Source organism: Cyrtonyx montezumae, unplaced genomic scaffold (genome assembly GCF_038088225.1).
Source record: "Cyrtonyx montezumae isolate F1298 unplaced genomic scaffold, pur_monq_1.0 scaffold_10, whole genome shotgun sequence".
NCBI classification, from domain to species: domain Eukaryota; kingdom Metazoa; phylum Chordata; class Aves; order Galliformes; family Odontophoridae; genus Cyrtonyx; species Cyrtonyx montezumae.
In genome coordinates, this window is record NW_027071826.1 from 30,143,860 (window position 1) to 30,158,822 (window position 14,963).

General features: G+C 37.5%; 1 protein-coding gene across 1 annotated transcript in view; it reads left to right on the top strand.

Moving 5' to 3' along the window:
• The window catches only part of RAD51B (RAD51 paralog B), a 343,434-nt gene that overhangs the window by 14,568 nt on the left and 313,903 nt on the right, over nucleotides 1–14,963 (top strand). The window lies entirely within an intron of this gene.

The window sequence follows — 14,963 nt, forward strand, 5'->3', positions numbered from 1 at the left end:
TCACTTCCCTCTGCTGCTTTTGAGAAATATACACATCAGAGTTGTGGAACTAACTGACTTAGCTGAAGGTGAATGGATTTCCTTCTGCTGTGTAACTGATAAAGTTATTTTATGGAGAGAATTAAACCCTGCCTAATTTCCTTTAAGTTCTGGTACAAAAGATAGTGTCCTAGTCAGTACACCACAATGAATGTATTCCTGTAATGGAAATGCTAAGTCATGGCCTGATACAGTGATTGAACACCTGATAGGAAAGCAGGGGCCAACCCAAACGAGCTCAGGTGCACTTGAATGGACCTAAGAGACCAGAAGGGGTGGAGCCAGATTTTCCCCTTCCCAGACCTCATTTCTGGGTTGGCAGTGGAGACAAGGGTATCTTGCTGAAGATTCCTGCCTGCCTGAGGCCTTCTAAGGGTAAGCAGCTTTTTTTTTTTTTTTAAGTTTGTCTCTGTAGCCATGACTGCTGTACTTGGGCTTATCCTTACTCGCTGCAGCCCAGGACTCTGCTACCCTGCTATTGTTGCTCTGTTTGTCATCATGTTACAGCATTACAACTGCCTATGAAGCCAGGAAAGATGTGCTCAATTAAGAGTGTATGTTTCTATATTTTGGTAAATAAGTTGGAATCCTGTGAAAAAGGAGATGGGTTTTATGGGTAGATATTGTTTTAATTTTTCCTTTAGAAACCCCTGTCCCCCCTCACCTGCCTACCTTAATTAAATGGCACAGCTGGCTGGTCTGCAGTCTCTGATGCTGCCCTGCTTACACTCAGTGTTGGTTTTTACAAATGTTTTAGAACTGGACAATCTTAAGTAGTGTAAAACTGATTTTATTTCATCCTATATAAGAAGGAAACAAAGGTTGAATATTTAAGAGTTTCAGTTACGTTAGATTTAATGCATTTTCTTGAGGCATTTGTGATGACTGGCTTGCTGGTTCTGTTTTTGTTTCTCATTGTGAATGCTCTGGTAAGAAATCTGGGAATTTCAGCCAAGAATACCTGCTTCTAACCACAACTATCCTGCTGAATTGCTCTATGAGGTGCTTTACCTTTTGAGTAAGATCTTTGAAGTTCTGTGTACTGTTCTAGAAAGGTCTTTGCTAGAGATTGAGATCACCACAAATGCAGGTCCTGAGGCAGTGCTGTAAGATGTAAAATGCAACAGCAGAGCATTATGTACTTGCAAGTGTTGGTACGTACATAGAAGTAACATCTACATTCTGCTAACCTCTGGTGTTTCGGATTAGGGAGTATCTGAGGGTTCTTACTGTAAACGACTGTGGTGGAAATTATCTCAGATCTTATGTATCTGGAAGATTATAGATGTAAACTTGAGACTAAAAGAACATTAGGAAGGTTGTGAAGTGCTTTGGATCGTTAATAAACTGGACACATGAAATGTGTGATACTTTATGGCAGCACTTGTGCACCTGAATACCGATTTAATGATAAGTAGGTAGACTTAATTGGAGACTCTGAAAAAGATGTGGAGCTAATAGGACTTGAAGTCAGTCCTTTAGATTGTTGGAAAACTGAGTAGGTGAACCAGGGAACCTGAAACAATGGCAAATCAGGGTCTAGAGACTAGCCTTGGGAAGAAAAAAAAATGGGATTAGGGAAGAGGAATTTCACTAATGAAGACATAAGGATCTTTATTTGTTTAGCTCACCTAAGGAAGTGTTAAGGGTTTTTTTTTTTTGATCAGATACCTCTTCTTCAAGTATGTACTAATGAAAAGCAACCTTGTCAGCTGGCAAAGGTATTATACAGCTCTGTGGTTGGAAGCTGAATTAAGCAAGTTCAGACTTCAAATAAGGGATGTGTTCTTAATGAATTAATTACTGTAATACGTTATTAATCTTAAATAGGTTCTTTTCACCAAGTATTTTTAAATGGATTTTTCCCCTTCCTCGTTTCCTGAAATAAGAAATTGATTCAGAAAAGGGATTTGATTTGGGAAACCTTGTAGTACCACGTTATGCTGGAATTCAAATGAGTTTTAGGTAGTTCTTAACAGCTAGGGCATTTATAATGCTAATAGTTGTGTACTCATGGATGCATACTGTTTCATTAGCAGAAGTCAATAGGATTCATAGCTATTGCTGAATTCAAAGGGAACTGTTTCATTCCCAAGTAGCTTTATATGTTATTAAGTATTCTGGGGGGTTGGGGGGGAATCAATGTATCTTAACTGCCTCAAAACTGGTGGTCATCATTCAGTGCTTTATCTGCTCTTCTGTTTTCAGTTTGTGAAATGGGATTTGTTTGTGAGCATGCTGAGGAAAGTTACTGTAACTAGTTACTGTTCCAGAAACGCCCAAACTGTGTTCTTGAGTGACATACTGGTGGCCACTGGAAAGTAACGCTTACCGAATCCACCTGAAAATTTTAAGTAACTTGAATAATTTAAATAAGAAAATGAAATTCTAATTCACCTTTAAAAAATGAGGAAAAAAGCATACTAACTGAAATGCACCTTCTTTTCCACTGAATTAAACAAAATGGGAGTAATATTTGATTGTAAATTTTTGTTTAACATAATGCTTTTGTTTTTAAAGTATGGGCAACATAAATTTCTCGACAAATGAAATATACCTGATTTCCTGTTTTCATTCCTATTTCTTCCTAACATTGTAGTAAATTTAGTTCAATTCTAGGTGTTTTAATTCTTGCCAGGGCAAGAGGCAGCAGGTGGGCAAGGTTCTGATTGTTTCTGGGCAATTGACAGGCTGCCAGGCAGCAGTGCTGATGGTTGAACAGTCACTGAGTCTTTCCTCTGTGGGGAATTATTTAGTGGTGTCCCATTCCATCCTTCTCTGCACACAGCAATGGCTGGGAACTGTTCTGTCTGGGTTGGTTGAAACAAGCCAGTCAGCTCAAAAGTGATTGCTAGGAACTGAGAAAGACAGTTTGACTGTAAAACAAATAAAAAAGCCCCTCTATTTTTGAAATATACCGAAGATGTAAACGTATGTGAAAGGCTCATGTTTGTTTTAGAGTGTGCTGTGCTTGAGAGCGTTTAGATCTGAATGTTTTCTTTTGCAAAATGGATTGATGCTGACTGCCAGATGGCATATTTAAGCACCAATCATCAGTCCTACATCTCTACTCGTTTCTTGAAGTCCCTAGCTTTCTTAAAAGGAATGGAAAGCAAAATGTGTTCTGGGTATTATTTCTTGTCTTTTTCTTCTATGTTCATAGGAAAATATTTATTCAGTAAAAAATAGTTTAGTTTGCTGTTTGGAAAGAAAGAAAAAACTGCCTCCATTTCAGTAAAGAGCTGAAACTGAAAAACAGCATGAGTAGAATTGCTCTCAAGTTTTAACTGCTCAGCTCATAAGAGTTATTATTTATAGAATCTGTTCTTCTTGTTGTTATTAGATGATAATGTGCATGAAGCTGACTAGATAACTCTGTGGAAAAGTGCTCTGAAAGCGACACTTGCAAAACCAAACTGCCTTAAGTATTCTTTTAAATGTCAAAATGAGACTGGAGATTAAACTTGTTTTGTAAATCTCTAAGACTAATAAAAATTACTGTGCTGTCTGTCCTTCGTACTTTTCTCTGGGTTGTGACCTTAAATCCACAAAGAGAAACTCTTCTTGTGATGAATGTGCTGGCTATCATTACTAGCAGCATATGATGTATATGTATAATGGTATCTATCTTTCTTATAATATTTTTGAGAATATGCAATAGCTTCAGAGGAGTGGCTTTTTCCTCATTTTTAAGTTTACAGTGCTTGTGGAAGACAAACTTTGACTAATCTGTGATGGTTTTTAATATCTATGTGAAGTTAACAGTAGTCAAGAATCGCTTTATTTCTGTAGGTAGTTCTTTGTTCCCTTGGATGCAACGTTCTTCATCTAAAAACAAACCATCACTTTATCAGTTTTTTGATTTTTTTCCCCCTTTCCCCCTTTCCCTTTTTCCCTTTCCCCAATAAAATACGTAGGAAGTTGAGAGAAACTATGTGTAGAGTTGATTTTCTTGCTGCTGTATGTAACAGCACTGTGTGTTGATGTTACCAAAACTGCAGAGATGGTTACATTTCCAGATTCATTTGTCTGTAACTGGGCTGTAAGCTGCTAAAGTATGAACTTTGTATTTCTACTTTGCTATAAAGTATTTTCCATGTTACACTGGCAGGATTATGGAAATAGTAATTGAATTATCTTTGCAAGTTGTTTAAACCTAAAATAAACACAACTTTACTTTAAAAACTTAGAGTTGATTCCATTTTGAAGTTTACAAGTTTAAAAGTTGCTCCACATCAAAACAAGGAGCTAATCTTTCCAGGAGGAAGCTTTTTGGAACTGAGTTACTTAAATTTTGCTAGCCATATTTAGGCCAGATGTGGTTCAACCAGTTTTCACTAGTTAGAATTTAGTAAAAAGTATGGATCCTTTTCTATTGAGCTGCTAACATGTATGTAAAGTGCCTTGTCCCTTAGCTTCCAAGCATAACTTGTGCTGGTGCACCTATGTGAATACCCTTCCCAAAGTGATGCTTAACTGCTGGTCGCAGTGCTGGTAGTTACTCTGCCATTCACTTACTGTAAAATATCGAGTTTTATTCAGTAATGTAATCTTCCTTTTGGTGTGGGGCTGTTTTGGTGTTTGTTTTGCTTTTATTTTCATATGAGTAGCTTTGGTGGCTCTTGACATGAAGTCTGTATTTCTTCTTTGGGAGCATCACGAAAGTTAAAATGGTTTGATTGCTTAGACTGAGAAGAGTGCTTCTGAAACTGCAGAATTTTTAAATAGTCCACTAACTCATTGGAAGAACTGATTTGTTCTTCTCTGAATTCAACAGAGTGAAAAGACGCTGTTTTATGCTGATCAAATTTTGAAAGTTATCTGTAGAATAAATGTTCAGAAATTGATAGATGCAGCAGAACTTGCTGACTTGTACTGTTCTGTGTGAATTAAAGAAACATTGAATAGCCTCCGATGAGTAGCAGAAGAGGATTAAGTGCATGCTAGCTATACCTTTTAAGAAATTATTTTGTGTTTATTTAAAAGAGATTTTCTTTGCTATGAAGGGAAATCTCTAATTAATCATGTTACTTCAGTCTGAGTAACAAATGGCTGTGAAACAAAGCATTTTATATTAAGGTTTCCTTCTGTTAGACCTAGCAGTATTTTCATGTCCAGAGCTAAGTCTGTAACTTTGTTCTTTTACAGAGGATCATAGTGTTTCCCCTCTATCCCCTTTTTCTTTTCCCTTGCAAAAGCCTGTTTAAATTAGAAGCATCAGTTTCACATATATATGTATATTAACACTGTAATTTGTAAAATATGGTTTGGAATGAATTTGAATTTGTTGTGCTTAATTAGGAAAACAAAATGGTTAAAAGAGAATTACAGACTAGAAGTCTTTCTTTGCCCTAGCTAAAACTTCTAAAGAACAGTTTTTGTTGTTGGCATACTGTTTAAATTCTGCACTCCATAGTACTGAGCAAAAAATAGTTCTGATTAGAAAGGAGTCTGTCCGGCTGCAAAGTCCTGTTGCAGTGGCAAAGTTAGATGGTTTTGTTTTCTGTTATGCCTGTTTTTTTTTGTTTTTTTTTAAGTATATATTCTCAGAATGCACAACTTCGTTTTGGTTTAAAATGGTTGTTTGAAATGTAATTATAATTATCTTCAGTACTGCTGCCATGTGTATACTCTTATACATGTCTGGAGAATATATATTTCTGCAGTTTTGGGCCTGTCGCAGTGTTTCTTTTAGTCTACACTCTTAAAATGAGGAAAAGGAACAAGAAATAGTAGAGCGATGTTTCCTGATCTCATGTGGTGGTGAAGCATAGAGAAGGCAGTTTTAAATTAAGCTGGAATTAAGTTTTCTTTTTAAAGTATTCTCTCCCATTATTTTTTTATTTTTTAACTTATGTTACAAGTGACTTTGTTTAAAGTGCAGTTTTTAATAAATTGTGGATTTTTTTTTTAAATCTGGTTTTTAATAGATTTGTCTAGGTTATATTACTCCAGTATTCAAGTAGTAGAGGTATAAGAGATGCTCTACAACTGAAATAAAATATATGGTATTTGTTTCTGATTTGTCACATTTTTGTCAACACACAACAGTAACTGCCGAAGCCTTTCATGCCATTTATTGGGAGCTCAGGATTCACCAACATGACTGATTTTTCACTGTTGGAAAAAAAATAAAAAATTGCCAGAACCTTTAGGCCAATGACCTGCTTGACTCTGCAGAGAAGTACTTAAGTACTTCTGAGTAGTCCATGGAAGTTTTCTAGAAGAAGGGATTCCAGTCTCATGATAGGATTGAGATGCAAAAAGCAGCTGACTAGAAGTTGTTGGATAAACCTCACTTACGTAAACCTAGTAGAGATTAATTAGGTTTGGTTTCCAGATATCCTAGAGTTCATTTGCTTTGTGGTTACTTGGCCTAAGGGCTCCTGAGAATAAATAGGACCTGTTCTCCAATTGTTGTTCCTAAATAAAATTATACCAGCCCCCTGAGGTGAAAAGGGATGTGGGATGAGATTAAACAAAGACAGAGCAATGCATATGACTGTTAAAATTACAAATGTGCTCAGCAGCCAAAGTTAAGACTGTATTTGTTTGTAATAGATGTTTTGTAGACTCGAGAAGGAAAAAATTACCTTTAAAATTATAGTTCATATGGAATTGGGTGCTCTGCAGGGGCTGTTTTGTGAAGAATGTTGTGAAAGCTTCATGATGCACTCCTGCTGCTGCTAACTAGAGAACGTCTTTTTAACTATCTGCAGAACTTACTCACCTTTCACACATTGAAGATTTGGATGTTAATAATGGGCAACCAGACCAAATTATTGCAGGTAGACGTCTGATAATCCTGGGCCTACTTGGGAATAGGAGCATAGGTTAATAGTGCAGTCTGAAAAGCCTGACTCTCCTGTTTTTGAGGCTCCTGTGCTCTATAGGAGTTGTGGATTTTGCTCTGTTTTTCTTCCTCTGTTTTATGGTGAATTGAAATCTAAGCTCTATGATTTTTCTACAAGACAGCTCCATTTTTTCTACTGAGAACATCTATGTTTTGCATCATTGCTCACTATTGAAGTAATTGGTTCCCTTTTTAACTAAAAATTGGGGCAAGTAAATCCATTAAGTATCTGCAAGTTCAACAAATATTTTAACTTGACTTGTCAAAAATTCACTGTAATCAAACTGAGAGAGCCTTGTTCCAAGTGTGGATTCCAATTAGAATCTATGTGATTTTTGTAACTTCGAAATTGTTGTGTTAGCTCTCACTGAATTGCGTAACTGTATATCATTTGAGAATATAGTACTTCTGTTGTAATATTCTAGGTTGAAAAGAAAAGCTTTTATTAAACAAGCCTTAGAGATCTGACTTAAGAGTTTTAATTAGAAAAGGGTAAATGACATGAATGAGCAGAATGAAATTCTCTGTTTTTGTTGGTAGGATTAAATCTGAATTATAGTAAAACAAGGTAGCTCTTTTTTCCTCCCCCAGATAATCTGCTATCTTTTTTTGATGCTCTGGTGTGGGTGAACTGCCCTTCCCCTCTCAGAATGAAAATCACTTTTGACTTTAGATTCCAGTATTCCCTGTACTTTTCTATTTACTGTATCTCATACCTTTGGCCTGAGGTGGAGAGTATTTTACTCTTCAGTTCAGTCTCTGAGGTCTTAACTGAATCCTTGACAGACTTCAATATTATGTTTTCCATTATGTGCTGATTGATAATACAGGAACTAATTGCTACTTTTTCAGTGCATACTATTTAAAATTGTTTTTTTGTAACAATGCAACAGATGCACCTTGGGAAAAGGAGGGCTTGCTTATGGATGCAAAAACATACTGGTGCTACAAGTGCTTATTTCTCAAAATCCTCAGTTTAAAACAAAGCAACTTCAGATGCTGACAGGCTTGTAAATACTGAAGTTACTGCAAAGCCTATGAACTATACTAGCAAGCTCCAGTTGGATAACCAAAAGTTTCATGTAGGATTATGTCTGTTTCTCTTTCACTTTTTGTTTTGTGTCTCATCAAATATATGATTTTTTTCCCTCAGTTTTTGTGGGAGACCATGCAGTGAAATGTAAGCTAGGTATGCTATACTGATGTGGCTTTAATGCAGTTTTTGTCTTCTTTTGCCTTTGCTGTGTGATTTCCTGAATTGATGTCTTACTCTAAGAAGTTTGATGGGAGTGGTTTTGGAATGGCATCTAAGAGCTGTTCCCTCATCTCATTAACAAATTCTCTCTGAGAATGGTAGAGGATCTTGATGCTTGCTTCACTTACTTTTAGTGGCATGTTCTTTCTTACATCATTTTCTGACTTGGGACAGTGAAGGCCTTGTTTGGAAAGGACTTTGCTGGTGTAACATCAGTTTGTCAGAAAACGTTTCTGAGGAAAATTCCTAAGGAAAAAAACAAACCCAAAATGTTCTCAATATGCATTGCGATAGGATTTCTTGGAGGTTCTAGACAGCAGTTGCCAAAGGTTGTTTAACGTTTGCTACTTGTATGGAAGAGCTCTGTCATGGCCCTATCGTTTATGATGGAAACTGTCATGCCTGGGCAGACATGGGCAGTGAGTGCAAAGTTTCTGAGGAGGCCTTGGTATGCACAGAACTAGTATGCTGTGAATTAAAACAGATATGCCCTATTTTGTTTCTGTATTATCCATAAAAACGAGTCTATTGGAAGCAGGCAGGTTCAAAGTCAGCTACTACATGTCCTGCTTTAAAGGAGCAGGTTGGCAGTACTGAAGGATATTGTTACTGGCTGGATATAAGGTGGGGTTGACAGCATTTATTTCTGGGCTTACTTTTTCAGCTGGCTAAAGGAATATGCAGAAGATAGGAGCTGGCAATGTGTTGAATCTGTTGCCTGGAAAATGCTCTGAGCAGCAGCCCATTCTGAAGTTTCCCCTAGAGAAAAGGGAACAGATAAAAAGCTGCAAGCAAAATATTATCTGTGGAAATCACAAGATCACAAGTGGCATGTGGGTAGTAGGTCAACTGAGCTGGTGGTACTGAAAGTATTGTCCAAAATCAAGAGCTGATTGGCCACTGTCAGAGGTTCAATAGCAAAAACAATCTATACTGTTTTTTCTTGCCTGCTGTATGGGAACTATTGAATCACGGCCTGAACCACTGATTGATCACCTGAGGCGAGCACTGAGTCAGCTGCAGGAGCACAGGTGAAGGCAATGTACCTGTGTGACCAGAAGGGGTGGAGTCTGGCTCCACCTCTCCCAGACCCCATTTAAGGGCTAACCAGCACTGGAGAAGGATCTCTTGTTGGAGATCCCTCCTGTGTGGAGTTTCAGGCGAGCCTCAACCTTCATTGACAGGTGAGCCCTTCCTAATTTACCAGTTGTCTTTATGCCATCTGGAGAAGCTGTGCAAAAATATACTGTCCGCCTTTGTTATCTTGTGTGCGTAGTATTCTTTCAGGATATTCACTCTACACCTACTTACATTGTAATTCAGTGGAGTATTGAGTTTTCAACTTTCTCATACCTGCTGATGAGCCGAAACAAGGATATAATGTAGCTGAAAAGTAAACCAGGAGGAAAATACTAGTGGGCAGTTGTTGCAAAGCTGAGCAGACATTAACATGGGTGGAAAGGAGGGAAAGTATGTGTGATGTAGTGCAGATTTTGAATGTAAAGGTGCATCTTCAGTTAAAAAACAAAACAAAATCCTAACTGGGTGATAACAGAGCAAGAAAAAAACAAAAAGCATTAGGTGCTTAACAGCATCTTCTTGGTCTTTTGACAGTTTTAGAAAAGATTTTGCTGTGTATTATGATGCTTTGTATTTTGAAAGTGAGCAGCCAATCCTTATGTTGCTTTTTTTTTCCATCATTAGATCAGCTTGCTAGTTTTAGTTTGTGTGTTCTGGTTTTAAAATGCATCATAATATGGTGTATTTGGAGTTATAGTATATCCACGCATAATGAATTTTAGCTGAGGTCAGAAACTATGCTGAGTAGTAAATTTTCAAACCACATTTTCAAACCAAATTTTCAAACCACATAAGAAACCATATTTCTTACTATGTTAAATTCAGAATGAGGTGTATAGCAATCCCTAAAGTAGCTGGTATGATTCATAATATGCTTGTGTTCTTTCATTATTAATAGTTTCATATTCATTTGTCAGTGTGCTATGGCGAAGCCATTACCCAAGTTTTTGCAGCTGTTGTTACACAAGACTGTAAAATGTAGTTATTTCTAGCTCCTGTTTTTTGTCTACTTGTAAGAGAAGTCTTTAGAGAACTTATTAAATTATCCAAGGCTGTAAGTTCAGTTCCAGGTAAAATTATGTGATCTTGATTTGAACTTGGCCTGTGACATTTTCCTCTTGATTCTTTTGTTTTAATGGCATTGGTTGCAGTAGTGGTTTCAAGTACTGGTGTTTTGTTTAATCTCATTAAAATTCTGCACATAGTTGTAGTTCTGTAGTTCTGTTTTAAGATCATTTTTGTGCAAATTAGTTGCTGATTTGATGTGAAGGTAAGGCCCCTAGAGAGATTTACTTTGAGATGAAATGGTCTTTGGGTAGTGTGTGTGGCTTTTGGTTTTCTTTTGCTTTTTGCTCCTCCAATCAAAGTGTGGATAAATGCTGTTTGTGGTGAAAATACCTATATGCCATAACTGTGAAGAGGTAAAGATGAAGTAGAGAAAGATTGGTAGGGAATAGTGTGGAGGTTTTTTATTAGTTCAATTGGTAACTGCAAGGTAAAGAGGGAGACTTTTTTCACAAGAATCCTGTGGAGGAGCCTGGAAAAGCCTGTCTATCAGTTAATAAAATAAACTTTTTCCCTGTGAAGTTTATCTAATCTGGTTGAGAGTCTCTAGAGTTATTGATGAACAGAGTCATTAGACTTTCATAGCTTCACTGTTAGAAGTGTCATTTACCAGAAAATTTATTTTAAATTGCACTTTTGTTATATCCTGGAAGGCAGCAAATGTTTGTGGACATTTGCATCTTGTGTATGAGCAATCTAGTACAGTATGCAGTACCAGTACACTGATCATTAAGCATTAATGATTTTCGTTTTCCTTTGGGATGCACTTGTGGAGAAGGCATGTGGAAGTTCTAATGGAAGAATAAAGACAACAGAATTTTTTTTAAAGCACTGGGGAATAAGGCAATCCGTGGAGTGGACAGCTAGTTTATTTTGATGGTACTAAAATGAAAAGTGTTAACTTTCTATTTTCCCTTCCTGCATCATTTTTTTTAAGCAATTGGAGGTGAAAACTGATACTGTTCAAATTGTTCTTTGCAGTCATCCTGGTTGTAATGTATCCTTGGTGTTTCATCTGTCGTATGAGGCAGCTGATAACATCTGTCTTACACTTAAAGGTTTTCTTTTTCCTTTGCTTCTGTTGGTACTCTAGGAGCAATTAGATATCTCCAAATTGAGTCCTGCTTTGAGACTGGCTGTTATTTCTTCACTGATTTGTTACTTTCACCTTCTAGCCTCCAGTAAGGTGAAAAGAATCTACTTTTAAATCTAACACTTGTTGTATCAGTTACAGCATTAAATCTACCTGTAATATCAGGTTGCAGTTGGCCTTGGAAATGGTAAAGGAAGTGGCAGAATAACTTTGATGCCTGTATGTTAATTATGAGTCTTCTTTTTTGTTTTAACTCCTCTTGAATATTACTTTGTCTCATCTGCTGAAGGCTGAGGAGCTGTTAGCCTCATGCTTTGCAACAGCTGTCTGAATATGCAGTAAATTTACAGTGCCTGTTGAATTTCTTGAAATTTGTACGTTTTCTGAAGCAAACAGAATTGTGTTGTCTCAGTTGGAATGATGTGTATGTCTGACATTTAGAATGCATTCATCAGATTTGAACTCAATTTATTCGTATTTGTGAGTGAAGGTGAAACTTCACTTTTTCCCCTCTCAAGTATCTATCTTGTCTTCTGAGGTGTTGGAGACTAAACCTATTCTATCATATTTGATTTCTTTTTGATGTGCAAGCATTTTGTTGGAATGGTGCAGGGGACTCTGCTATGAAAGGAACAAACTGAGAAGGGTTAGAAGAAAGAAGTGGTATTGTTTGAGCCTGTCTGCAGAGTACTACTGCTGAACATCAGGCAGGAGTTCATTCATCTCTCACTAGAATGTACTAATTGGCCAACAGTTGTTTTTCAGTAGTATGGATAAAAACTTTAATACATTAATATTCTCAGATTTTTGTGCGAATGTGAAATGTAAGTGTGGCAGATGATTTACAAATGAATAACTTCATCCATGATCTTTAATTATGCCAAAGCTACAGGTACTGACTTTGAGTAACCTCAGAATCGCAGTATTGTAGGGGTTGGAAGGGATCTCTGGAGATCATCAAGACCAACCCCCCCCCCCCCCCCGCCAAAGCAGCTCCGTAGCCCAGGTTGCACAGGTAGGTGTCTAGGTGGGCCTTGAATGTCTCCAGTGAAGGAGACTCCACCACCTCTCTGCAGCTGTGCCAGTGCTCTGTCACTGCGCTGTGAAGAAGTTCCCACGCACGTATGTGCAGAACTTGCTATTCTTCAGTTTGTGGCCATTTCCCCTCATCCTATCGCCACGCACTGCTGGGAAGAGTCCAGCCTCATCCCTTTGCCTCCCACACCTTAGGTATTTATAGATGTGGATCAAAACCCCTCACAACTTGGTCTGAATTAATGCCTTGTTCTGTAAGTCATTGCAATTCAGTTTTTCTTCATTTTAGACATTAAAAAAGAACAAAAAATAGGAACATTTTTCAAGAACTGCAAACAGACTTGCATGTTGTTGTGGTTTATTTTTTTTTTGCTCCTTCTATACAAATTGCATAAGCACTCTGGCAATATTGGTGGAGTGTTAAGATGATGTATTAAAGAAAGAGCTTGAAAAACTTGTGGAAGAGGAATTACGAACTTTTTTTGCTTTCTGTTCTTTCTGAATACTGACTATACAGATTTTTCTGAAGCATGTTATTTTGTATCTGTATAGTACATTTATTTTCATTGCATTAATCTTATAATCTTATAATGTGGCTGCAGCACTCTTATGTGCCCAGATATTGAATTAATTTGGATTACTTTCTTAGCTGGTACCCCACCTGGCCCATATTCAACTGAATACGCAAAGGAAAAAAAAAAAGGTTTTAATGGAGAGGTCTGTGGATGAAAGATTCTATTTGTGGCAAGAACAATATCCTCAGTAACCAAAGTACAGTATTCTAACTTCCAGTGTATTGTCCCATAAAAGCTGTATTTCAGACAAAAATGATGGGGGGGTGTGTTTGCATGGTTTGATTAGTGATTGAACTCACTTTTGATGCTGTTTGGATATTTTTTTCCTAAAAATGATCAAATAAAAAGTATCAGTGCTATAAGTAAGTTTATTGCATGTTACAGGTTAAATTCCTTACTTCAGAGAGCCAGTCAACTTCAGCTGGCTTAATTTTAGACGAACTTCAGTATTTGCTTTGAGTCTAAATATAATAGAGCTTTCATTATCCGCTTTCGCTGGGCAGAATGCTTTGTTGTAATATACTCTGATTCTTGTTAATTAGTGATATTTTTGTCTTCATACCAACCTTTGTAATTCTTGTTGACTGAGATGGGAATTGAACGTACTGGATTTTTTTTTCTGCCACTTGGTGGAGCCGTTCTCCCTAAGCAACAGCCACAAGGTGGTGCCTTTTCATTGCTGGAAAGGATAAAAAGACTAATTTTTTTTAAACAGTTCATGTTGGCTTTGGGCCTGTTGCTCGGCAGAAAGGGGAAGCTCAGATACTGAAGTGGCAGTTTTGATCCTTTTCTCCCCGAGTATGTTAACACTATTGTTCAGTGTTCTTGCTAGCCTTTAGGAATGAAAATTGTTAGACTGTGATGCTTGCAAGTTCAGAATTGAAAGTGAAAGGTAGTGGCTTCTAAATGAAAATCTGACAAAATCGTGAAAAGATTGGCCTGAGAATACTGAAAATGTGTCACCAGGGGGGCGAGATGTAGACTGCCTCCTTGTGAAAGCAGGCTCTGAGCTGTAGCTACTTTTACCTGTCAGGCTTAGGCCTCCTTGATGGGACTGTGCAAGAGCCTAGAAGTGAAAAAGTTTTTTATGCAAGTCCTACACAGTTCAGGGGAGTGTGGGTAAGGGGCAACTGCCACACCACTGATGGTTCATGCAGTTGCATCGTAGCTGATCTTTGCAAACTGATTTCAGTTAAAAAGGAGACAGTTGGAAAATTATCTGAAGTATTCTCTGTTGCCAAATATACCTGAGAACAGAAATACATAAAGTCTTCCACATGACCTATATCTAATTCCCAGCTGTGAGCCCGCTGGCAGTGAGTGTGAAATTCAAAACACAGCTGATAGGGGAAAAGGTTGTTGTCAGCCCAGGATGAACACTTGAATATTCATAGTGCAGTGTTTTTTACAACCACACATTAAGTACATTACAGTAATTTGCTTTGAGATCTGTGCATAATGTCCTCCTAGCTGTGTGCCTTTCTGCACACAGTGATGGTCAGTGCTGAAGGAGAACCAGGTGTGCACCGCATTGTACTCATTTTCCTCCAGAATGGCAAGTTCTCAACCCCCCTTCATACCTCCTTGCCAAATTTCCTGCTGTAAATTGGTATTACAAATTCTTGTATATACCCTGTGACCCCTTCAGAATATTTGTGGTATTTTAAACCCTGCATTGTGTGCATGACACAGTGTTTAGTTTGGAAATGAAGTTTGGTTTAATCGCACATGCTGATTGTGGTGTTTATTTTGGAACCAGTAAGTGGTTTCAAAAGGCACAGTTTTATATTTTATTAGTCTGGATGAATTCTCGCTGTTACTTGGATAACCATGTGTAAGCTTGAACTAAAAATTGATGTTCAGAGGAATGTTGAAACACGGATGACATTTGAATACAGACTCTTATCCACTCTGGGTTTGGATTCTGATGGAGAACTCTTTGTGTGTCTGTGGTTCGCTGCAGTGATA